We start from the raw sequence: 26116 nt of genomic DNA on the forward strand, positions 1-26116 counted from the left end.
ACCAAAAATAAATCAAGAAACCGTCTGAACAATGCGAGTCTCTCAGCATGTTTAAAGATGAAAATTGCAGCATACTTGCTGAAGTTCAGCAGTAAAAGTCATATTAATTCATGCCTAATTGGATATTTGTTACATTTTTTTGCAGTACTAATAAATAATATTTCAAAATGTATATTTTTTAAATAAAACGCCTTCCCACTCTATTCTATTTCTTAAAAAACTCCCCCACCCCTCCTCTCAGCTTGAGCTGAGGTGTGGCTCTTCGGATTCTCTCTTTTTTTTAATTAGGTCAAAACTGGCTCTTCACTCAAAAAAAAGGTTGCCAACCCCTGACATAATCAGACCAGAAATTAAGAAAATCAGTGCTATTTGGCCCTTCTTCGGTGGGTGGGTAGGTACCCGAGTGATGCAATGACGGCAAAACAGTTATGAAGTATAACTCCACAATATGAGAAATGCCTGATGGTGTATGATGTTGTTTGTTATTTGGTTTTTAGGAGCATTAGCAACTAAGGCATATTGCTCCGGGAATATGCAGTGGTCATTCCCTGACCTTTCCGCATCCTCCATATTTGGTGGTGACAGGCTCGAACCCCGGTCTAATCAAGAAGCGTATGCTACGCACTGCTGCTCCTTCCCACCTGGCTACAGAGGCGCCCAGGTGTATGATGTATTTAGTCTATAAAGCGTTTAGGGCATAAGCCTCAAGCTATGGAAAAGTTTAGATATGTATAAGTATAGTGTGAAGGCATCAATAATACATAGCCAAATTTGAATGAACAGAATATTAGCAAAGCGGCATCGTTTTAAGTTATATCTCATATTGTGAATGAGTTGCCATGATATTGCACTACTTCGAATAAGTAACGCTTCACTTGAGGAGAAGACTAATGTTACTTATTCTTAGATGGATACCACCACCACCACCACCCAGGCAGCACCGTTTCAGGGCTATTTGGCCCTTCTTCGGTGGGTGGGTAGGTACCCGAGTGATGCAATGATGGCAAAACAGTTATGAAGTATAACTCCACAATATGAGAGATGCCAGATGTATTTAGACTATAAAGCGTTTAGGGCGCAAGCCTCAAGCTATGGAAAAGTCTAGACTATGTATTCGAGGAATATGAGCTTTGAGTGTGAGTTGAAGGAGTAACTGTCCCTTTCTTCCTTCTACGGCATTTCCTTTCTCTACCTCTCCTACTATCACCTTCCTACATCTTTATTGCTTTTCTTGGTCTAATAGGGATAGTATGAGGATAACCCAGAACTATTATCCCATACCATATTTCAAAACAGCACCAGGGGGAGCCTGATGATGTCCGGAGTTTCCAAGAATAGGTAACAACAGCCTTCTCCACTGGGGAAGCGTTGCCTATTCGAGGAATATATGAGCTTTGTGTGTGAGTTGAAGGAGCAACTGTCCCTTTCTTCCTTCTATGGCATTTCTTTCCTCTACCTCTCCTACTATCACCTTCCTACATCTTTATCTCTTTTCTAAGTCTAATAGGGATAGTATGAGGAAAACCGAGAACTTTATCCCATACCATATTTCAAAATGGTGCCGTCTGGGTGGTGGTATCTATCTGAGAATAAGTAACATTAGTCTTCTCCTCAAGTGAAGCGTTACTTATTCAAAGTAGTGCAATGTCATGGCAACTCGTTGTGAAGGTATTCACAATATGAGATATAACTTAAAACAATGCCGCTTTGCTAATATTTTGTTCATTCAGATTTGGCTATGTATTATTGATGCCTTCGCACTATACTTATACTTATACATAGTCTAGGCTTTTCCATAGCTTGAGGCTTACGCCCTAAACACTTTATAGAAAATCAGTGATATAAAGGGTATGAAAAATAAAGAGAAATTTTGTGCAATGGTGGCCTGGATACCACTGCTTGGTTTTGGGGACCCCTTTCTTTAGGGTGGAGAAGATTTCTATTTTTCCAATTTTAATTTGGGAGGGCTCAACATTTTATAAAAGAGCCAAATATAAAGTATCTTGCCAGATTTCTGTTGCTCCAATTTTAATGAAATTTAGGACTCCACAAACCTTTCTGAAAGAGCCAAATATAAAATTTTATGAATATCTGAATTTTCTCTACTAGGAGTCAAGTTATTACATATGGACAATAGATGCTTTACATATAGGGCCGCTGCGAGTGAGTAGGCGAAGTAAGGTCGCTTACGGGCAGCAGTTCAGAATGGCGCCAAAAGTTTTTTGACATATACAAGTGGGACCTCTGCTTAACGAACTCTTTATAGAAAAATCTGATATTTAGCATTTTTTTTTTTTTTTTTCAAATTCCCCTGGGTAATTACATTTATAATAGTTTCAGTAGATCCAAGAAAATTGCCATATAACAAATGGATTACGAGAGACTTTACTGGGAACACATTTTTCACACCTATTGAGCCTAGTGAGTCAATTAGTGCTGCTGCTAAGCACGAATTAGGAGCCAAAGGGATTGCCATTCTGCAACTTAGTGTTACTCTTAAAACCTATCCAACTGCTTGTCGCACCTACCAGAAGTCACGCTGGTCATCTGATTGGTTTTATACAATCAGATGATCAGCACGACTTCCATCATTTACCACTATTCAACACGGCAGGCAAATAATTCATTTGAAATAAATACAGTACATGAAATTGCACGCACATTAATTTGCTTATCCGGATGTGTTTCATATTTATATTTTGCAGTTATAAAATCTTTTTCTTCAAGTTCTCTGCCCTCAGGCAGGTTCAGGGCATCACTGACACCATGCTTCTCTATCTTGTGCTATACTTTTAATTCCTGCATAATTTCCTCTTACCGTCCAATCCATCATTCCAATTCTCCTTCTCCCAACAGTTCTCTTCCCACACATCTACCCATCAATCCATTTTCTCAGCATGCTTTCTCTTCTCAATACATATCCTATAAAGTTATTTTGTCTCCTCTTTAATTCTTTACAAACATTCTCTCTTCTACTTTCCGCAAAATCTCAACCTGTTCCAACATTACTACATCTGATGTTGTATTGATTCTTCTTCCTGTCCACTTTGAAATTAACATTACCTTGGTTTTATTGCTGTTAATCTTCATGTTTTATTCCTTTATTGTGCTGTTCAAAGTGTCCAAGGAGCTCTAATTCTTCATTCATCATCAGCCATTTTCAATCCACTGCAGGATGAAGGCCTCTCCAGCAACTTTCCAGTTCCTTCTGTTTTGAGCACTGGCCATCCATTTACTACCCATGAACTCAGGAATTTCATCTATCCATCTCCGCCTTTGTCTTCCAGGTTTCCTTCTAGCTCCTCTTGGATACCATTCTGTTATTTTCTTAGTCCATCTTCGAGCTGTGTGTCCTGCCCAAGACCATTTTAGTTCTTTAGTTTTGATAAGGATGTCCTTTACTTGAGTTTGCTGCCTAATCCATGTGTTTCTCTTCTTATCTAACAGTCTGATTCCCAATATAATTCATTCCATTCTTCGTTGTGTAGTTCTCAGCTTCTCTTCCATTCTTTTGGTGAGTGCCCAAGTTTCACTTCCATAAGTCATGGTGGGAAGTATACATTGGTTCATTATTTTATGTTTCAGACAAACTGGGATATTGCTCTTCAGTATGTGACTATATTTCCTGAATGCTATTCATCCAAAATTTATTCTTCTCTTGACTTCCAGCCATTTATCATTATTACAGCTAATAACTTGTCCCAGATACGTATATGACACCACCTTTTCAATTACTGCTCCCTAAATCATTATTTCCCTTTCTGTGGCATACTTGTTCATCATTACTTTTGTTTTAGCCATATTCATCTTTAGTCCAAAATCCTTACTAACTGTGCATATCTGATTAAGATTTTCCTCTAATTCTTTGGGATCGTGGCTTATGACCACAATGTCATCTGCAAATCGTAAATGGTTTAGGTACTCTCCGTTCACATTGACTCCTTTCTGCGACCAGTCTAATCGTCTGAAAGCTTCCTCAAGGGCAGCAGTAAAGAGCTTCGGAGATACTGTGTCTCCTTGTCGAACTCCTTTCTCGATTTTAAATTTCCTACTGTCTTTGTCTAGTCTAATAAAGGAGGTAGCACTCATATATTTTCTTCAAAATCATAATATGCGGGGTATCTATGCCTTGTCTTTGCAGTGCCCGAAACATTGCCTTATGCTGTATGGAGTCAAATGCCTTTTCATAATCCACAAATGCCAGGCATAATGGCGTTTTATATTCATTTGCTTTCTCCATTAGCTGTGATATTACGTGAAGGTGATCCATAGTTGCGAATCCTGTCCTAAAGCCAGCTTACTCTTTCAGTTGATTCTCATCAAGTATTCTTTCTAATCTGTTAGTAATGACCCTTGTGAACAACTTGTAGATGTGGGATAACAAGCTAATTGGTCTATAATTTCCAATTTCTGATTTATCTTCCTTTCTTATGCAGCAAAACTATGATTGCATTATTCCACTGCTTAGGAGTCGCACCTTTTCTAATGCACTTTGTGAAGAGCCTTGCAAGTTTTTGTGTTATGTCTCTTCCTCCCAATTTTAACAACTCTACAGTAACTTCATCTTCCCCCCGGGGCTTTCTGATTCTTCAATGCATGTTCTACCTCATCAGGAAGAATATCGGGTAGGTCATATGTGTTGCTACTTTGCAATCCATCTTCCCCACTGCTGGCATCATTCCCCTGCTCCTTGTATAATTCTCTATAGTAGTCTTCTGCTATTTGAATTATGCCTTCTCTGCTGTTTATAAGTACACCATCGCTATTCTTCAGTTTTAGTATCATTTGTCTTTCTGTATTACTGCTCATGGCTGCTGATTTAAATCCTTTGTTTTCCCTTAATGCTTGTTCTACTTTTCTTGTGTTAAATCTTCTTATGTCCTCTCTGAGTCTCTTTCTAATGGCTTTGCATAACTCAGTATACTCAATTTTCTCCCTGTCAGTGTTTTTCTGGCTTTTCATTTGTCGTCTTTGGTTCATCATGACAAGTGTTTCTTGACTAATTTTTTCTTCTTTGGATTTCTTTTTCCCTATAGGTTTCTTGGGCTTTATCACTTCATTATTAGCAATCACTTCATTAAATTCTTCATCACTTCATTATTAGCAATCAATGTTAAGCAGTCCAAAAGATTCTTGATTGGGCTAATAATATGGCTACTATCACTGGCATTCCGCTTTGTTTCCAGAAGTAAGCACTGTAAGGAAAAGATTGAAAAGATGTCATTCCGATTATGAACGTCAAGAGGAAGCTATTCAGGATCCACAACAAAATTTCAAAATTAATTTTTTCTTTCAAATTATGGACACAACAATTTTTTTCATTAACTGAAAGGTTTAGAAATATGAAAGAACATGTAGAAATATTTAAAATATTTTATATTTCTGAATTTAAAAAAAATGATAATATAATGATTTCTTAAATCTTTGCAAAGATTTACGTAATAAATTAAGTGACATTGATCATACTGTAACAAGTCTGATATTGCTGGTTTAGCATTATTTGAAGAACTTATATTTAGAGTACAGTACTTCAAATTTATATTAAAGACAATATTACTCCATTTAAAGTGTTACAATATATTTTTAAAAATAATTTTACAGATACTTTTTTGAATGTAGCAGTTGTATTTAAAAATTGATGCAAATGAGGGGAACAAAGGGGTGACCTTACCAAGAAAGGCTTAAGTTTTTCATATTGTGCTTCTGGAGACTAGGCTTCTGCGAGGTGATCTGATTGAGGTGTATAAGGCCTTGAATGGATTGAGCAGGCTCAATGTTGATGGGATTCTTCCTCTTGCTCAGATTATGCATTTGTGAAAGCATAAATTCAAATTGAAGAAAGACAGTTGTAGAACAGTTGTTCAGAAATTTCCATTTCGCCAGCGAGTGGTTGAATGTGGAACAAACTTCCATCTGTTGTTGTGGAAGTTGATAGCTTAAATAAATTCAAACAAGAACTGGACAAACTTTTGGAGTGGATGGGGAGGTGAATGGGAAATGGGTTTTCCTCTTTTCTTTTTTTTGACTGATGCTACATAAGCTTGCTTCCTTGCTTCATATGCCACTACTAATGGTAATGCCAATTTTTCTGACTTTAGACAATTTTTCCAGTTTCAGTTGGCTCAGGTCAATGGAGTTTTTCAAAATTAAAATTAATGAAAAATTATTTACTATCGACAATGTGTCAACAAAGGCTATAATTTGGCAATAATTTCAATGGAAAATGATCATTTGAAACAAATAAACATAAATGAAATAATAAATTTGCATCAGCAAGGAAACAGATTTTTATAATTTTTTTAACATTATAATTTTCATAAATAAACACAAATAAAATAATTAATAAATTCGCATGTCTTAAAAGAAGGAAACATAGATTTGTCATTTTTTTTAACACTATAATTTCCCTTTTTTTTTATTATCGTAACAGAGTACGATTACTGTGATTTAGAATTTAAAGTTTATTTCCAGAATTTCAGAATGATTTTATTTTTGTTTGTTGTTTAATTACATTATATGTGAGATATCTTGTAATTCTTTTCTTTTTCAATAAATTAATAATAATTATTTACATCTTATTTTATTTTTTAATCGAAATATTTTGGGATGGCAAACTGGATTTTGCTTACTGGCGGCACATAGGGTCGCAGCGGCCCTGCACATATATATGCCAACATGCCTAAAAATGAAAGTGGTTAGTGTGCTTATCAAAAAACATTAATTGTATCATGATCACTTATGTTACAGCACAGAATAGCATGTTGGTGGTTGCATTTTCAAACACCAAATTGTCATGCACCAAGCTATCACATAAGTAAACTACCATGCACCAAACTGATGTGGACCCAGTGCAAGAGGATAATGCTTGTGAGGTGCTCAATACATCAATAAAATAGAATGAAACTGAAAACTGATATGACAGGAAGCAAAACTGTGAAGAATCTTACACAAAATGCAGCTGTAGCGGAAAATAGGAAAAATACTCCAATACAAAATGGAAAATAGGCAAATACTCCAAAAGTGCAAACCTAAAGGCAAAATACTTACCCTCACTCAAAGTAGAGAAAAGAAAGATAATAAAAGAACAGGGTAAGCACAGCAAACTCATAAGGGTGGCATTGGCCACTATGAATCTCAAATATTTCAGACATAGCCTACTTGGGAGAAAATGGAACTAGCAATGGATGCCCTAATATGGCTAAAGAAGACAACTGGCAGAAGAGAATAACATGTTTAAATATGGAAGACACTTTGCAAAATCTAAAACAACAGAGAAAGGAGAAACAAAAAACAAGGAATTGTTAAACAAAACCGAATAATGAGCAAATTAAGATGTGACGTGTTAGACAATGGTATAAGAGTATTAGATTAAATTCCTCACCTTTAGTTGATAATGCTGTGTATTATCAACTGAAGATGTATGCTTTAATATAAATTTTTCAAATATTCTGAAACAAGTTTGGATTTTTTGCAAACCATTAAATTCTGGTTTGCAAAAAAAAAAAAAAAAAAAAAAGTAAAATCAGTTCTGCATAAATATAAAAAAAGAATTATGTCCATACAACAGAAGATCAATTATTGAGGTTTTACTTAACCACCCTCATTCATTTTCTTATATACCTTGTTTTGTTTGTTTGTTTGTTTATGGGCTTTACAGCACAAGGGCAGCAACTTATATACCTTAATCAGATTCCCCTACGCACACCCTCAAATGATTAGGTTTCAGTTCTTGCAACTACATCCTTCAAGTCTCCTTATATAGACTTCCTCTTGTAGTTCCTATCAGTGTGGGCACTCTTCTTTGGATCCTTTCAAGAAGGGCAGTATCTCTTTTTTTTTTTTCATATATTTTGTCCAGATCTGAACAAAATACACATTAAGTGTGATCTTTCCATTGATTCATAATGGAATTATAAGGTTCTCCATACATGCAAAAGCCATTTAAATCATTGACAGGATACCATGCAACTCCTGCTATCTTTTAACATCGCACAGAGAATTTCACCACTGAACTTAATCCATTCTCATCAGTGAATTTCTATAAATTACTCTTGGCTATCATTTTCAATGTGCAAGACAATATTTGGTAGCACTGAATTTTAACTGTCATTTCAGACTGTTCTTGATAAGAAGAATGACTCTGTCTTCTTTCCTGCTGCTTATTTCATCTGTACACATAGTACATTTCATAATGAAATTGAGTATTCCCTAGCTCTGTTACCTCTTATGTCAACATCTTAACCAAAAACACAAATCCTGTTGTTTATTTACAGTACTTCTGACATTCTGCATGTAAGTTATTTTTAACCGCCCTAATCAGTAGCAAAACTACAAATTAAGACACCCCTCCCCCCCAAGTGCTCTTTTAAAATCTTATCAAACTAATGATCATGGTCTCCCAACCCTTTGGTTCTCCCACAGTGGCAGACCTGATGGTGTATCAGTTTGCAACTGACCCTAATACATCCTTTGTGTCTGAAAAAGATTTCCACTGTGAAAACATTTAGAATAAAAATACACAGAAAATGTGTGAAAATGTTTGCAAACTGTTTTTTGTAATTGGGCATCCACTTTTCTCTCTGACTGCTTGTTGTGGGTGGTGGTAGATGGCTCACAGTCTTCTAACTTATCCACTAATGCAGGTGTTTCCCTCTCCCACTCTTCCCCTCTTGTATATTAATGACCTTCTCCATTAACTGGAAATCCTATCCATAGTTTTGCTGAAAGCACATTGCATTCCATCCTCCAGTATGAGAAACCTTGCCCTACAGAAACAACTACAACTTCTTGAATATCCATTCCCAATTCCCTAAATGTTGATCTCCACTAGGGTAAAGATAACTTAATTGACTCCAATCCCTCTAAAACTCAGTCCTGTCATATCTCACAAAACAAGGTTTCTTCTGCTCTTATGCTTATCTTCGATGACACTCAGATTTCTTATACGCAAGATCACATATCTCTATTAGGATTACCCTGACTTTTAATCTGCCTTGGCAAAAACACATACAAATATTGTTTCCTCTGCATCTAAAACATTGGGTTTTCCCTTTCACTCTCGACAGTACTTTCCTTCCAAAATGGTGCTTGCTCTATACAAATCGCAAATCAGCCCTACCATGGAATATTCTTCCCACATCTAGGGCGGTGCCCCTAATACCTCTCTCAGGCTTCTAGATTTCATTCAAAGGAGGGCAGTTAGGTTAATTAATGAAGCATCTATAACAGAATCACTCCACTCTGTCTCATTAACGTTCTGTTTCTGATGCATGCCTTTTCTGTAGATACTTTCACGGTCACTGTTCTTCTGAATTGGCTCCTATAATTCCTACTGTATCTTTCAAATCAATCAGCATCCTTTTACTGTCCAACTTCAAACTCATAGAACCAACTTTTCTTCTTCCTCATTTATTCCTTCATCTTCCATTTTCTGGAAAAACCTCCCTTCATGCATATTTCCTGATAATTACAACCTACAGAAATTCAAGTCTAATGTCAACAAGTATCTTCTTTCATCTTCTCAACCTTCAACCCATGCATGGTACTAAGTACTATAGGTTCTAATACCTCTTGTGCTTGAGGTCTTCATATAAAAAGAAAAAGAATTGCACTTGGCCAGATACAGATGCTATGATTGAGAGGTCATTTTCACATAAACGATTTTAAGGAATTAGGAAAAAAAATCATTGAACCACTGAAACTATAAAACCTCTAGCGATAATCCAAATGAATTACTCAAAAGACTTGCCAAAAGATGTTTATGAAAATGGAAAAAGAATTATTACACATGCTGAGTCCTTCCAATAAATGCTAGTGGAAAACTATTAACTTTGCCAGAGCATGAAAAAAGAAAATAAACCAAAGAGATATATATATATATACAGCTATGTGCACATACACACAAGGTGTGGCAATGAAGTTCCAGATTGATGCAATAAAAGGAACACAAAGTGAAGGAACTCAAATATGGTTTTATTTGTTATTCAAAGTAATCTCCACCTGATTGAATGCACTAGTTACACCATTCTAAAAGTTTCTGAAAATAGTCAGTGAAGGTATCCAAAGAAATGGCATTTGGTTCAGTGATTCCATTTTTATTTATATGCTCAACATCCTGAAATGTTTCCTTTGAGGGCAGTTTTCACCTTGGGGAAATAGAAAGTCCACTGGTGTTTGATCAGGAGAGTAAGATGGTTGATCTATACAATGCCATGTTTCATCAGAAATTTCTTAATACCAAGTGCAGAATGGGTGGGGGATGTCATGCAACAAGAACCACTTGCCTTTTTCTCAAAATTGTGGCCTCACCTGAGAAATGCACTTCAATAGGCTTTTTAGCACCTGTATATAAAAATGCAGTATTGGCTCTCTTTCTTTCTCTCCCCCCCCCCTCCCTCCCTCAAGTATAAATTCCTTGTGAATTGCAGTTTCTCAAAAAAAAAAAAAAATGATCAGCATCAAACTTTTTGGACCTTTATGATGATTTAAGTCCACTGCATGCTCTGACACTTCATCTCTGGGTCTTACTGAAACTCCCAACACTCATTTCCAGTGACAATACAGTTGAGGAAATTAGGATTATTTTGAAAAATCTCGATGAAGTCTTTGCATTATGGCACTCTTCATTGCTTCTGCTCATGCATGAGGCTGTGTACCACAAATTTTGAACAGACCTTCCTCTTCCCTAAAACTTCATGCAGAATTTGAAGAATCCTCTTTATTCTTTTCCAACTCATCAGCCATTTTTCTCAGAATCCAACGATGATCTCTTGGAACTTTTGTAACTCTGTTCTCATTTTGAGAGGTTGACAGACACCCACTTCTTGGTTCATCGCAAACGTTCTCACATCTGTCTTGGAACTGCTTACACCATTCAAACACGCTGATATGACTTAATGTTTCATTTTTCTAGTTTAAAGCAAAATTTGATATTCGTTCATTATTTCATTACAAATCATGACACAGAATGTTAACACTACTAATGAAACTGGTTTTTACTTGCAACCTGTCAGCACACTCTACAGTCTCTATACCACCATCTGTTGGAGGTTTGAACTACTACAACATATCACTTCTGTTTATTTTCAAACTCCTCGAACATGACCGCACCAGTCCTGGAACTTCATTCCACACCTCATATATAAAAACCATCAAAAGATTAAGCAATAGTAACCAAAACACTGGGTCTTACTGAATTCTTTGTTTAATCCAAATTTAACCTCCATGGATTAAATGGTAAGTGATACATTGGGCATAGACTGAATGAAGCTTATCATTCTGACTGTATTCAATCAACAGTAAAGTTTCCATTGGGCCAGATGGTTTGGGAATGCATAATGAGCAAAGGAGTGGGCAGAGTACATTTTGTAAATGGTACTGCTAATGGCAACTAATACACCAATTTTAAAGGAAGCTTTTCTGCCCATCATCAGAGACCTCTTTCAAGGAAAACAGCAAATTGTTTTCCAACATGACTGCACTTTGCAACACTGCAGGTAAGGTTATTATAATATTACATTTTCTAGTATGTGGTTTTAACTTGTTCCAATAAACACTGTTATTTTTTATATATTTATTTATTATTATTATTTTTTTTTTTTTTTTTTTGTTACAGAAGTTCATGCAAGATGCCAACATCCAGCCCTTACTATTGCCAGGAAATAGTCCCAATCTGAACCCTACTGAAAACTGCTGGAGTGTAATGGGACACAGAAAATTGCTGCTAAAAAGTCATCAAACAAGATACTATTGCAAGAAATTGTTATTCATATCTGCTTACCATGAACAAAGCAGTGATTATATCAAAAATCTGATACATTCCATCCAGACAGGGCAAAGCCATTAATTAAACCTGTTGTGGACTAGCAAAATACTAATATCTGTTATAGAAAAGTTAATGGTATCACAATCATATTTGTTTGCTGCTGGTATATTTTTTCTATCTTATTAAATAATGTTAATTTCAATCATTAGTCACAATGAAAGCATTCATATGGCATGCAGTATATTCTATTATTATTTGTAAATAAATGTTTTAAATAGGCTTTTCTTTAATTTATTTTCTTATCAGTAAAATGCATAATCATTTTACATCAATGCATAACAAATTTGAGGCTACAGGGACAGTTATTTCAATTGTAATTTTTGTTTTGGAAGAAAATTTACGGTGATGTAATTTATGTGGCTGCCACTGTTATAAAGATATTAGCTTCACAAGAATTGGAAGACAAATTACTGATGTTCAGTGAAATGTCTGGCAGTCATTTTGCCTTGTAATGAGTGCCTTTCTTGTTAACATAAAGAGTAAAAATTTCAAAGAACTAGTTGACACGCTGATTGAAAATCACAGAAAAATAGGATGCAGGATGTCAAGTGAAGCTCCATTACCTGCACTCTCACTGGGATTTTTTTAGACTAAATCTGAATGTTAGTGAAGAGCATGGAGAGAGAGATTTCACCTGGAAATACAATCAATGGATTTGAGAACTTTTATTCATTTCTCTTCAGAAAGTAGGCATGTTATGACATGTCAACCAAAAGGAAACCTTTGAATATTGTAAAAACTTCTACAGCAACTTGAGGCAACATGTTTGTGTACACTCCATCTCTTATAAATAAAGGCATGCTGTTATAAATAAAGAGGTAACAAGGAAGATGGATTGAAGGTATGATGAGTGACTATTTCTGGTTCTCCAACACACATACAAGCACACACTGACCACAAAAGACATACATCCACTTGTGCATTTTTAAGAAAATTTTCATAATTAACTCAAGGATGGTTGTTGTTGTTGTTGTTTGGTTTTTAGGAGCATTAGCAACTAAGGCCATATTGCTCCAGGATATGCGGTGGTCATTCCTTAACCTTTCCGCATCCTCCGTATTTGGTGGTGACGGGCTCGAACTCAAGGATGGTTTCTACTCTGATTTTTTAGCTTGTTGTTTATTTGTAAAAAAAAAACTGATTGACAATATTCTATATAGAGGTTAAACACTTAATAAATCTGATATGGTGTTATTACGTACTCTCTTAATTTCTGGACACCATTGATGCCATGAAAAAACTAGTCATACAGGAATTAGCATATACAAATTCATAAAGATTTTTATTGGGATTTGGGACTTGAGTCTGAGGCACAGGTGCACTGCACATAAACCACCCCCCCCCCCATCAGAATCACCAAAGAATACAGATAAACAAAAAAATTTGTTAGTTATAGTAAAAAAATAATAAATAATAATAATAAATTCTGTTTATACTCCAGAATGGTCATATAGGGTCAGTTGTTCACAAGATAAAGAATGCAAGATTACCATATTTAGTAATCATGTATTACTGTACCCCCCCCCACTGCTTGTGTTGGCCACAAGCCACTGTTGACCAACTGCACAACCTTTTACTTACTCATTTTAGCTCATTGTTATTTATGCAGCATTTTCAGTTAAATGAATTATGGAATCAAATTTTTACCATGGTCAGATTTGAGAACTTTTATTCATTTCTCTTCAGAAAGTAGGCATGTTATGACATGTCAACCAAAAAGAAACCTTTGAATATTGTAAAAACTTCTACAGCAAGTTGAGGCAACATGTTTGGGCACTCCATCTCTTATAAATAAAGGCATGCTGTTATAAATAAAGACATTCCAGGAATGGCCACACAAAATAAGAGCAATTTACAGCTAGAATGATTCAAACCAAAATTTTTAGCAGGTAGTTCTCAGAAATAAGTTTTTCTTCCCTTTTGCAAAGCTTTTATTGCCATGTGCCCTACTATTTACATTTCTTTTACCCACCTGCAATGGGCCATTGGGAAAATAGCCCAGCTGTTCCATTCTTTACGTAGTATAAACAGTTTGCATTCTTTAGATTTTATTTTACTTTTTATAATCATATTAGCTGGACACTTCACATCTAGAAAACCAAAATGCCACTTCATTTTAGCATTAGTAGACACATATGATGCAAGGAAGCAAACTTACACAGAATCTGCCAAAAAAAAAAAAAAAAAAACCTTCCCATTTCACTGATCCATTTTTCCATGTTTGTCTAGTTCTACCTTGAATTTATTTAAGCTATCAACTTCTACAACAACAGATGGAAGCTTTTTCCAGCAATCAGCTACCTAATGGCAAATTTCCGCACACCTATTCTACAACTGTCTTTCCTCAGTTTGAATCTATGCCACCTCAGGTTTGTAATCTGAGCAACAGGAAGAATCCCATCAGCATTGAGCCTGCTCAATCTGTTCAAGGCCTTATACACCTCAATCAGATCGTCTCGCAGGTGCCTAGTCTAGTCTCCAGAGGCTGCAATTTGCAGTACTTAAGACTTTATTCGTAAGAGCAACCCTTTGTTCCTCTCACCAGTCTTGTTGCCCTTCTCTGTACTCGTTCTAGCAACTCTACATCCTTCCTAAAATGAGACTTCCAGACCTGTCTGCAGTACTCAAGGTGTGGCTTGACCATTGCCTTATACAAAGGGATAATCACCTCCTTATTCCTGCTTGCAAAATTCCTGTATATCATTGACAAAACTTACTCTGGCAGCCTGTCTGCACTGCCCAGAAAAATTCATATCTGACTGCACAATTACCCCCAGGTCTTTTTCATTCTCCACTACCCTGAGTGTAACACCACCAAGTTGGTACATTTCTCTGGGTTACTGCTATCCATATGCAGTGCTTCGTATTTATCAATATTAAACTTCAGTTGCCACTTCTCAGAACATCTGCCCAACTTTTCCAGATCCTATTGCAGCAGCTTACTGTCATTACTGTTATTAACAACCCTGCCAACCTTTGTATTATCTGCAAACTTTGACATTAAATTTGATATAACTTCATCAATATCATATGATGTAAATATACAAAACAACAATGGGCCGAACCCTGAGAACATCACTAATAACTTCAGTCCACGAAGAGCAGTATCTGTTGATTACCAGTCTCTCTTCTCCCATTCAATCATCCTTTTATCCATTGTAGCAACTTGCCCTTAATGCCATACTGCTCCAATTTGTACAGTAGTCTTCCATGTGCAACAGTATCAAAAGCTTTCCTGAAATCCAAGTATATGATATCAAAATTATTTTTTGCATCCAGTTCTTTTGTGGCCACATCAGTGTCCAATCAAATTGGTCAGACATGGCTTCCCCTTAACAAACCCATGCTGTGTTTGAATTATTACTGCTGTCTTGTCTAGGTGATCTGCAATGCTTCTTTAACCAGTGACTCCATTATTTTCCCTGGAACAGAAGTCAAACTAACAGGTATGTAATTACTTGTGTCACACTTTGATCCCCCTTTGTGAATTGGAGATACATTTGCACATCTCCAGTCCATGGCGATTTCCCCTGAGTCCAAGGATGCTCTCATGATTATGGCTAAGAGTTTGCTTACTTCCTTTGCTGCCTCCTTTAATATAACTGGATAGATCCCATCCCCCCAGGTGCCTTTCTTAAGTTTAACTTCAACAATTTCTACTCCACTTTGCTCTCAGTTATTACAAAATCATTTAACTCCCTGATAGAGTTAGATAAACATCTGTCCCTCTCCTCCTCGAATAACTTCTCACGTGTGAATGTAGATGAAAATACTCATTTAGTTTGCCAGCTATCTGACAATGATCATCTACAGTCAAACCACTAATATCAAGTGAACCAATCTCATTCATCCCCCTTTTAGATTTTTATATAAGTAAAGAAGTCTGCTGTTTTTCTTTGCAAAAGATTTGTCATGATTTGGTTTCACTTGCCTAATCTCCTTTGTGACTTTATTACAGACTAGCTTATATCTACCATAGGCTTCAGTATCACCTGATAATTTATATGCATTCCATGCATTTTTCTTCTCTAGTCTCATTAGTTCATCTGACATCCATTTGGGCCTAAACCTAGGACAGTATTTCTTAGTTGGAAGAAAAAGCCTAGTAGCTTCCAAGATTACTTCCCATTTAGAATTTGCTGTTGGTAACATCATCAGTTGGTCCCACTGTATACAACTTAAAAAACCTCTGAAAACACTGTAGTCACCTTTATGAAAGCAAAAACCCTTCCCTTTACCCCTGATGTTAGTTACATCTTTAAAGTAAATCCCACATCAGTGCACTGCAATCACTGCCACCTAGTGGTTCCTTTATCTGTAAATTTTTAATGCATGAATAATCACTCCTGATAATCAGATCAAGAATGTTACTCCCTCTTATTGCCGTTTGATGATGAAGAATAAACATTCTTTAAAATTTTTAAGTCATAAATAATTTCTTTATTATTATAATTTGCTTGATTTTACAGGCTGTTTTCATTTCTTTGGATAAATCAATCATTGTTTAAACTTAAATTAATTACATTGTTGAGAACATAAACCCTATTTTTAACATTATGTCGATGGGTAATAAATTCCCGCTTTATGAGTGCGCGATAGGAACGAATCAACTCGTAAATTCGGGAACTACCTGTATATGTATATTTATTTTTTATGTAATTTGATTCTCAGTTTGTTCATATCAATCTTTTTTGGTCATGGCAGTTTTCCCTCCCTGTACTTAGGCAAACAGGAGAGGGAGTATATCAGAGTACAGTACTGCGAAATTGTGTAACTGGGAACGTTGTGGTTGCCATTTGTTGGCTGGCACCACTTTAATTAATAAATAATAATTATCTACAGATTCTTAATGCATGAATAATTACTGCTGAAAACCAGATCAAGAGTATTACTCATTGCGGTTGCCTCTTGAACATGCTGCTGTAGAAAACATCCATCCAATAAATCCATAAAAGTCTTCCATAGTGCAAGTGACGAACACATAAGTTCTAGTCAATATCAGGGAAGTTAAAATCCCCCTTTATAAGACATTCTGATTTACTGGCCCATTCTATTTCTTTGTATAGTTGTTCATTGTACTCATCAGAGTCATTAGGACTATAACACACACCTACTCTCATTTTTGCTTTCCCAGTGCACCAAACTGACTCAACGTTGCAATGGCTACCCATGTTAACTGGATGCACTTGCTTTAGATTTTATGTGTTTACTAACTAACAGCATAACCCCCTCCTTCCTATTCTGTCTGTCCTTTCTATACAGCTTCATACAGCACAGACCAGATAGAACCAACTTTCATACAGGAGGAACTGTAAATGGCTTTGGAGAGGACCAAAGAAAAATGTCCAGGGCAAGTCCTTATAGAAGTATGTTCACTGAAAAAGTTTGCTACAGTTCCCTGATCACAAACTCACACTCGTGAACAAATGTTTAAGCATGAGACAGTTCCCAAATACCTGGAAGCTAGAGAGTTTAAAACTCATTCTAAAGAGTCCTGAAAAACCTCCAACAGAACCAATGTCATATAGACCCATTGCCCTCCTCCTAGTCATGGGAAAACTATTAGACTCTTACTGTTAAGATTTGTGACTATTACAGTCAAGCATCTGACAGGCAATTTGGATTTAAAGCGGGATCTTGCACCAAAGATGCAATGACGTACCTAACAAACACTGTACGTTCTGCTCAGCAGAAGTACATGCTGATGCATATATCCCTAGATATTGCAGGAACATTTGACACACTATGGTAGCCAAGTATCATAGAATGCCTGTGCCACACTAACAAAACATGTACAGCTGTGCCAAAGAGTATCTAAATAATAGTCATTATGGTAAGGACTAGGTACTGAGAAAGCTCCCGGTATGAAACTAGAGGATGTCCTCAGACCCTTCTGGTCTATTGTGCTTGACAAATTTTTATCAATGGACATAGGACTAGTAGACAGTACTGCCTATGCAGATGATGTCGTCCTAGTCATAAAAGCATATAGCAGGGCTTGCCTGGAAACACAGGCAAACTGCCCTAGATAAGCTTCAATGTTGGGCTTGCATCCACAAACTCTGTATTTTGAATGAAAAGACTAAGTCAATGCTTCTGAAAGGTTCTTTACAAAGATGCTCCTGCGAAAAGATAAATGGTAGTCACCACACCGATTACTGAACTAAAATATTTGGGTGTCATATTTGTCACTAAACCAATTGTCCTTCCGCACTTAGTGCATTGGCAGAAAAGGTCAGAAACTATGCCCACATTCCAGAATAGACTGTGAAATGAAAAAGAGAACACTAGCATTGATTTACAAAGCAGTCTTCTTCCCAGTGATACATTATGGCACAGGTGTTTGATGTCAAAGAGCCACAATTCTAAGAAAGAGAAGTAAACTGGATTCAATCCAGCGAACCATTTTACTCCTTACCACCGTGCAGTACTGTAAGTACTCCTGCCTTCATTCTGCCATTGGATCTTGAAGTGATTAAACGTGGTATGATTTACCTTCATAAGAAAGGTACAGTCACAACCATCCTTAACGTAAGTCTTGACACCAACAGAGATAGCAAGAAAAAAAGCATATCACGGAGGAACTACACAGAATATGGCAGGTAAGCCAGGAAGAAAGTACCAAAGGTGCAATAACTAGGGGATTTTTAACCAGAGCTTTTCTGTGGTTTTTCCCTGGCATTTATCTTCTAGGGCATGGATCCTTAAAGGATAAACCTCCCTGGGAATTACTGATGTCCTGTCTGTTGGTTGGTTGATTGGGGATTTATCTGTGCATCAGCATCTATGGCCATAGTGTGCCTTGTCCTGTCTGTAACTGTAGTGAAAGTGAAACATGGAAGCACATTATGTATCACTGCCCGAACTATTACTATCACAGGTGTCGTCTAATTTCTAAAATCCATGACCTGCCAAATGGTCAAGAGCATCTCTCTGTTACACACTACTACAAAGTGCTGACTGAGTATGCATAGGCAGTGTTCATGACTCGCCAACCAAATATAAATGGTATCCAAAGAGTATGCTGGGGGCTCAACTTAAGCACTCCTGTCTAAACGTACAAATTTGACCACTGGATCTGACACTGCCTGATTTGATTGCAAACACCTAATGGTGTAGGATGCTGATGCTGCTACAGCATGGGATGATCCCGGAGTAGATCTGGATGGTGCCTCGGTGAACCAACAATCTGACACCCAGTGTGGTGTGGGATGAATTCAGGGCAATTCAGCTGCCAGAGCAACCCTGACTAAACAAAGGATTTCACAACTCTAAATGTATGCATTACTGACAGCATTCCACCTATCCCTTTTGCACAATATATTTCCATACCTGGAATGTAATGCACTGTATATTAACTAACTTGTATGTTTAAGTATAGAGTATTTTATATCTTTATTTCAACTCTTTGTACTGTTGGTTTGAGTTATTAAAGAAAATTGTAATCATAAAATGTACAGGGTTTTTAAAATTAAAGTATCTCTATGCAAAGGCACTGCAGTGAGTTCTAAGGCTCATACTGAAGAGAAATTTGGACAACAGATACAATAAAGCATGTGCTCACCGTTTATTGGAGAAAAAAAATTTGTTACAAAATTTGTCACTGTATAGCACTGTGGCAATACAAATCACTTGAACACCGCTACAATTGTTCAATGTGTCCATTTTGGTCAACAACAGTTTCCATTCAAAGAACAGCATTTTCTACAGCAGAATGTAAAATGTCAACTGGAATAGCCAGCACATGACGTCTAATGCTGTCCTTCAGATCTGCCAGAGTTTGACATCCTTCCCGATACACCTGGTTCTTCAAAAAAACCCTCACAACCAGAAGTCACATGGGATGAGGTCCAGTGATTGGGGTGGCCAAGATGTCTGCAAACAACAGCTGATGACCGCTTTATCTGTAAAGTGTTGCCTTAGCAATATTTGGACACAATGGTGGATGTGAGGTGGCACATCATCTTGCATGAATTTGGTATCCTGAAGGTACCCACGTTGCAGCTCTGGTATTGCGAAATTTGCCAACATTTCATAATATCGCTGTCCAGTGACGGAACAGGTGCGGGGGTTCAGTTGGTGTTACCTGTTCAAAAAAATATGGCCCAATCATGAATGTGGCCGTAAATCTACACCACACTGTCACTTTTGGAGAATGCAATGGGACATCTTAGATAACTCGAGGGTTTTCTGTTGCTCAAATAAATGCGACAGTTGTGCGCATTCACTTGTCCATTTAAACAGAAGTGGGCTTCATCACCCAAAGGATGTTCCATGGCCTAGTGATATCCACTGTCATTCGCTCCAGAAACTGAAGTGCATATGTGAAACGAATATCTGCATCACCATGCTTTAGCTGCTGTAGTAGGTGCATCTTGTAAGGATAGTACCGCAACACCTGATGCATTACTAGCCTTACAGTGGAATACAGCACGTCCACTTCACGAGAAACAGCTGACACACTTGCACTACCACATGGAGATTGACTTGATAAATCCACGACAGCCATAGCCACATCTTCAACATGAGGAGTCCACTCGTTTTCGACCTCTACCTGGTTGAACACCAAGATGTTTTGTCACTTCAAATTTCGCAATCATTTTGCGGACAGCACAAACAGTCATAGGTCCATGCCTTATGCACTTCTGACTCCGGAATTCTCTGATAGCCACAGCAGCTGCATTGTTGCTGTTCTGATAGTACAGCTTCACTAATAGCACCTTTTCCTGAAACGCTGTTGCCATTCCTGCTGTAATGCAGGCAAACATCTACTGTATGATTTTGAAGAGACTGCTTTGCTTTTATATAGTACAGTAGAGCTGAGTAGTGTCGCTGTGGCAATAACTTATGCAAATAACATAAGTTATTTGCATAATCGTAACTAAGATAGTTACGCGCCATACAGTGACAAATTTTGTAACTAATTTTTTTTTCCAATAAATGACGAGCGCATTCTTTATTGTACCTGTTGTCCAAATTTCTTTTCAGTACGAGCCTTAGAACTCGCTCCAGAGTCCTCTACATAGGGATACTTTAATTTTAACAACCCTGTATATGTCGTCAGTGAAATTTAATTTATTGATTAATTTATTGAAAAGTTGAGCAGATGGGCTGAGAGGTGGCAAATGAAGTTTAACATTGACAAATGTAAAGTACTACATATGGGAAGCAGTAACCCCAGAGTGATGTATCACCTCTATGATACTACACTGACAGTGGTAGAGAATGAAAAGGACCTGGGGATAATTGTGCAGTCAGATATGAAGTTTTCTGAGCAGTGCAGACGGTCTGCAAGAGTAGCTCAGTGTCTTGTCAATGATATACAGGAATTTTTCTAGCAGGGATAAGGAGGTGATTACCCCCTTGTATAAGGCAATGGTCAGGTCACAACTTGAATACTGTATACAGGTCTGGAGGCCTCATTTTAAGAAGGATGTAGAGCTGTTGGAACAAGTACAGAGAAGGGCAACAAGATTAGTGAATGGAACAAAGGGTTGCTCTTATGAAGAAAGGCTTAAATCTTGAAAATTACAGTCTGGAGACTAGTCACCTGCGAGGTTACCTGATTGAGGTGTATAAAGCCTTGAATGGTTTGTGCATGCTCAATACTGATTCGATTCTTCCTCTTTCTCAGAATTATCACCTGAGAGGGCATAAATTCAAATTGAGGAAAGACAGATGTAGGATAGATGTGTGGAAGTTTGCCTTTAGCCAGCGGGTAGTTGGTTGTGGAACAGACTTCCATCCTTTGTTGTGGAAGTTGATAGCCTAAATAAATTTAAGGCTGAGCTGGACAGGTATTTGGAACGAACAGAGGGGTGAAATGGGAGCGGATTTTTTTTTTTTTTTTTTTTTTTTTTGGCTGATGCTGCATAAGCTTGCTTTCTTGCATCATATGCCTCTACTAATGCTAATTGCGCAGTGTATATCTTACACACACCTATTTGTTCCAGAAAATCTTGTTTCCCTCCTACTTACAATTACCTGATTTCCAGCTTCTTAAAAATCAAAAGTTAGCAACTATGCTATATCCATGAAGGGGTGTGCCTGGTCATAGAGAGAAAATTTTCAGATAACCTGTGACATCCAGATTTTGCTCCTCTGGTTTAAGCCACTTGCATTGTTGATGCTGGGCAGAAATTTTTTTTTGGTAGTTGTTGGCGCATCGGCTTCTGTGGCCATAATGCACCTCCCAAGGTTTTTGCAGTACTTTGATCAAAGCCCGAGGCGGGATTCGAACCCGCGACCTTAGGGTTGCCAGGCAGGCACTTTACCCACCTGGCTAGCCCGGTCGGCTGGGCAGAATTGGTCCGTGGACTATTTTTGCCATAATTTGGACCTTCCATCAGTGCGAAACAGCAGGAACTGAGATTTGTCAGATGTTCCTCAAGTGTAGGTGTTCCGAAGTTTTTGTTTTTTTTTGCTGACAAGAGTGGAACTCAGTTCAGTTGTCTTCTGCAGTTCCCCATCTGTGACATGAGATTGACAAGCTGTGAGTTCTGAAATGCCTCTTTGGTTATCACTGTGGTACTGGGTTGTTATTTGACTGACCGTAGCCTTTCTGTTACCCTACACAAGTCATATTGGCCTCCATTAGCCTCTAGCATCAATGAACTATTTCTGTCCACAGGATCACCATTGGCTGGATGTTATTTGACCAATTTTGAAACACGGGTGTATCCGGAAACCCCATTCTGGTTGTAGTTTCCAAGATACTCATACCAGCAACATGATACTGAAGGGGAGTTTCATTTCATCAAAAGGTTAAGTAGTGTGCTTACTAAAAAATGGCCACCCTGTGTATATATTAATAAATTTTGATATGATCAAATATTGCATTTTGTCCACAAAACAATACATAAAAGAAACCTAATAACTATTTGGTTCCATATTAGAATTTAATTTCTTTTTATCATTATAATTTTATTTAATAGCAGAATTAATTCTGTAAATTTTCTACAAACATTGGTATAACTGTTCTTTAGACAATACTTTAAGTCACAAGTTAATTAAAAGGGAGTGTTGGCTGTGTTTTTTTTTTTTTTACTGTTGTGTAAGCTTGCTTTCTTGTATCAGTTGTCGCTATTACTACTAATAATAAAACCAAAAGAACACGTACTGCAATAATTTTTATAATGTATATTCTACAAATATTTTTGTGCTTTTTTTGTATAAAAATGTATTTTTTTTTTTACAGTATCTTGGAATTTAGCATTTGCCAAGTCCATTCTACATTTTATGTTGATACTTAGGTAGCCTTTCAATTTGTTTTTGCACTAATGAGCCAGCCATCCTTTGAAGGAGAAGGCTACATGGGCTGTGCTCCAGTGTTCAGTATAGAGGGTTCCTCAATTTGGAAAGAAATGGCATATAAGCTTGTCTCAGAAATATTTATGAACAAGGCATGACAAAAGAAAGTTTACTTCATTTCAGGTAAATCATTCAGTTCCACCGATCTGTGTGGAATATTTAGCATGTTAATTTTTCGAGTGTTTCTTTACGTCCCCTAATCTGTTTCTGCAGTTTTTGAATATATTCCTTGTCCTCTATCTTACCCTTTGAGTTTTGCATTTTAAAAAACATTACATATTATTCAAAAGGTTTCAACAAGGAATCAGCTTTGGCACAGTTGGAAACACAGAAAATGATTTGGGGGAAGGGTGAGGGGGGCTTGAGAAGATGCCTGAGCAAGGCCCAGCGACTGATTTTTCCCTGTGACTCCTGCAGCCAAAATTAGTCACTGACAATATTTGATTTACAAGCTTGATAAAAGACATTCTTTAAGAAAGTGTCTAAGAAATACAAAACTGCTTAAAGAAATACCAATTCTTTCAAAACAGCCTCAATCCACCTGTTTAAATACGTTTCACTGCAGGTATTTTTAATCCAACTGAACAGCAAGAGATTTCTGATCCAGAAAGAGAGGCTGAGGACTATGTCATTAATTTTATAACTAATCCAACTTTAATGACAACAGATTATCTGTTGTCATTAAAATCCAACAACAGATAATCTCAGAATGCAATTATGTGTAAAATGAAAATTGCTGATCTCTGAAATTAGAAAATTAGATACAAATAAATAAATCCTGTTTGGAATATTTGGAACATGTTCCTGTTATTTTAACATTATTCAGATTTTAAAATCTGGAAACTAGGACCACACAGCAGAAATGAAGAAATATTTCAGAAAATCCAAAAACGCAATGTCAATGTGAGTACAAAACTTTGATAAAATTATTTCAATTGGGTATTTTTTAATATGCAAATAAGAGTTATGAAAATCTAATTAGCTTCTAATGTAATATGATTAACTAATTAAGGGTGTTTCAAATGTATTATACATTATTTTATATGTAAGAAGATATAAGAAATCAACTTTGGCACTAGCTAGGAATCCAGAAAATGGTTCAGGGGAGCGGGAGTCCTTGGGTAAATGCCCAGCTACTGAATTTCCCCCAAAGCAGTTTGGGGTGGTGGGGATAGTTAATTTGCGTTTCATCCGAATATTTACATTTTCTTTTCTGCATTATTATTATTACATATCTTTTTTAAATAATTACGAACAAATTAATTAAGCAACAAATTTTGAAGATCACAATTTTCCTTCTAAGGCGAATAATTCGACTTCAATTTCAATTTTGAAAACAATGACATACTGACAACGAAAAAAAAAAAAAAAAAAGTTCTGCGAAATTAGATTAAAAATCGGAACTGAATGATTAATGTTAGAGATACCCCGAAGTAATAACACAAAGTTGAAGCAACGTACAATAGCGATTAATGTGGTGGCACTCCAAAGAACTTTGGGGGATCGGAATGGATCGGGGCACATTGGTTTGCCATTCCGGTTCACACATCAATTATGTCATGTACATATTTTATTATGAAAATTAAGCTAGTTCATTAAGGTGCGTACAGTTTCATATAATTATCCATTACGACCCTGCCTCTAATTTCTCAAGAGCATGCACTATTATACGTTAATCGTACTTAGCAAGTTTAGTAACAGTGACTAGTTTTGCCAAAACTAGGGAACGCCAAACCAATCACGTGCATCACAAACGAAAGGCATCACGTCCAAGTGTACTTAGATAAATGCCGATTTCTGAGTATTTCGGATATGAAAATGCCAGATAATAAAGCTTTTGTTTTCTGTTCAGTGTTTATTATCATAACGCCACGTTTCTTATTAATATCATTCCTGAATGTTATGAATTCTTTAATTTATTAAAATTTTATAAACAGGGTACAGCTGTATAAATGTTATTCGAATTGAATTGTGTGCAGTACACAAAATATATTTTTCGATAAAAATCATACCTGGGAAATGGCACCAAGAATTAAAATATAATGAATTGCAAAATCAAATTCTGCCAATCATAAAAAACTTCAGTAGAAAGTAAAGACATTAAATGGTGCACTATGTAGTCATCTCTTTAAAGTTAAAGGTCGCTAAATCCTGCCTTCGAAAGCATCCAAAGTCACAACAGTATTGGAACAGAGTAGTATACTGTACTTCTCTGCGAGTATTGGCAAGCCAATTCACAAGACAGTGCGTATATATCAACAAGCAGCGACATCTTTAAGATTCAATCGCCAGTCGTCTTAGGTGGTTGCGTACTAGTTGTGTTTAATGATGGTCCTAATTAAGAGGTCGATATTTCCTTTAATAAGGTAGTAGGATGTTGTAGTTGGGTTTTAGGGGCAGCGGCTAAGACCATATTGCTCCATGTACATTGTCGGTAAATTGCATGATCGATTCTGTTCTGGTGGACGAAAAACCCAACTTTCCGGGAGAAAAACCCGCTGAGACCGACTAACTCTGCCACGTTGTGAAAAATGCCCTTTAAAATTCCTCGCGTTATTGACGGAACTCGAATTCAGGTCTGTTCCGCCAAGTCTGTAGAGGACGGAGATCCTACCAACTATGCTACCCATGACGGCTAGGACAGTGGGTTTTAAACGCATCAACAACTCTAGCCATATTTCGCGTTATATAATATACACAGCTGGAAACAACTATCTACCAATTGCGTGGGTTCTATTGTCGATTTGCTGTTTCCTCGACGAAAAACGCGAGTTTCGGTTTGAAAAAAGCATGCTATCTTGTACTGAGACCGACTACTCAGCTAAGTTGTGAAAAAGACCCAAATAAAATTCCTCGGGTCATTGACGGGATTCGAACTCAGGTTTTTTCCAGCCGGTAGGGTTTTTTACCAGACGGGATTCAAACCCGGGCCTTTTCCACCTGGTGTGGGGAGGACGGTGACGATACCACTGTGCTATTCGC

The 26116-nt window shown here is 37.0% G+C and overlaps 2 protein-coding genes across 6 annotated transcripts in view; one reads left to right on the top strand and one right to left on the bottom strand.

The window, feature by feature from the left end:
- Window positions 1-23987, top strand: part of IFT43 (intraflagellar transport 43) — a 221402-nt gene extending 197415 nt beyond the window's left edge. For 4 of the 5 annotated variants that reach the window (XM_090375506.1, XM_090375509.1, XM_090375510.1 and 1 more), the window contains one exon: window positions 11615-11828. The gene's annotated coding sequence lies outside the window, so the exon portion shown is untranslated. Of the gene's footprint in view, window positions 1-11614; window positions 11829-23960 lie in introns of those variants that run through there. The other variant, XM_090375508.1, reaches the window with a different exon arrangement.
- Window positions 1-25332, bottom strand: part of LOC150084761 (small integral membrane protein 12) — a 77292-nt gene extending 51960 nt beyond the window's left edge. Inside the window, exon 1 of the mRNA XM_090375512.1 lies at window positions 25147-25332. The gene's annotated coding sequence lies outside the window, so the exon portion shown is untranslated. The remainder of the gene's footprint in view (window positions 1-25146) is intronic.
- Between the last annotated feature and the right edge of the window lie 784 nt (window positions 25333-26116).

The sequence above is a fragment of the Mastigoproctus giganteus genome, chromosome 6, assembly GCF_048544385.1.
Source record: "Mastigoproctus giganteus isolate SK-2022 chromosome 6, ASM4854438v1, whole genome shotgun sequence".
Classification (NCBI taxonomy): domain Eukaryota; kingdom Metazoa; phylum Arthropoda; class Arachnida; order Uropygi; family Thelyphonidae; genus Mastigoproctus; species Mastigoproctus giganteus.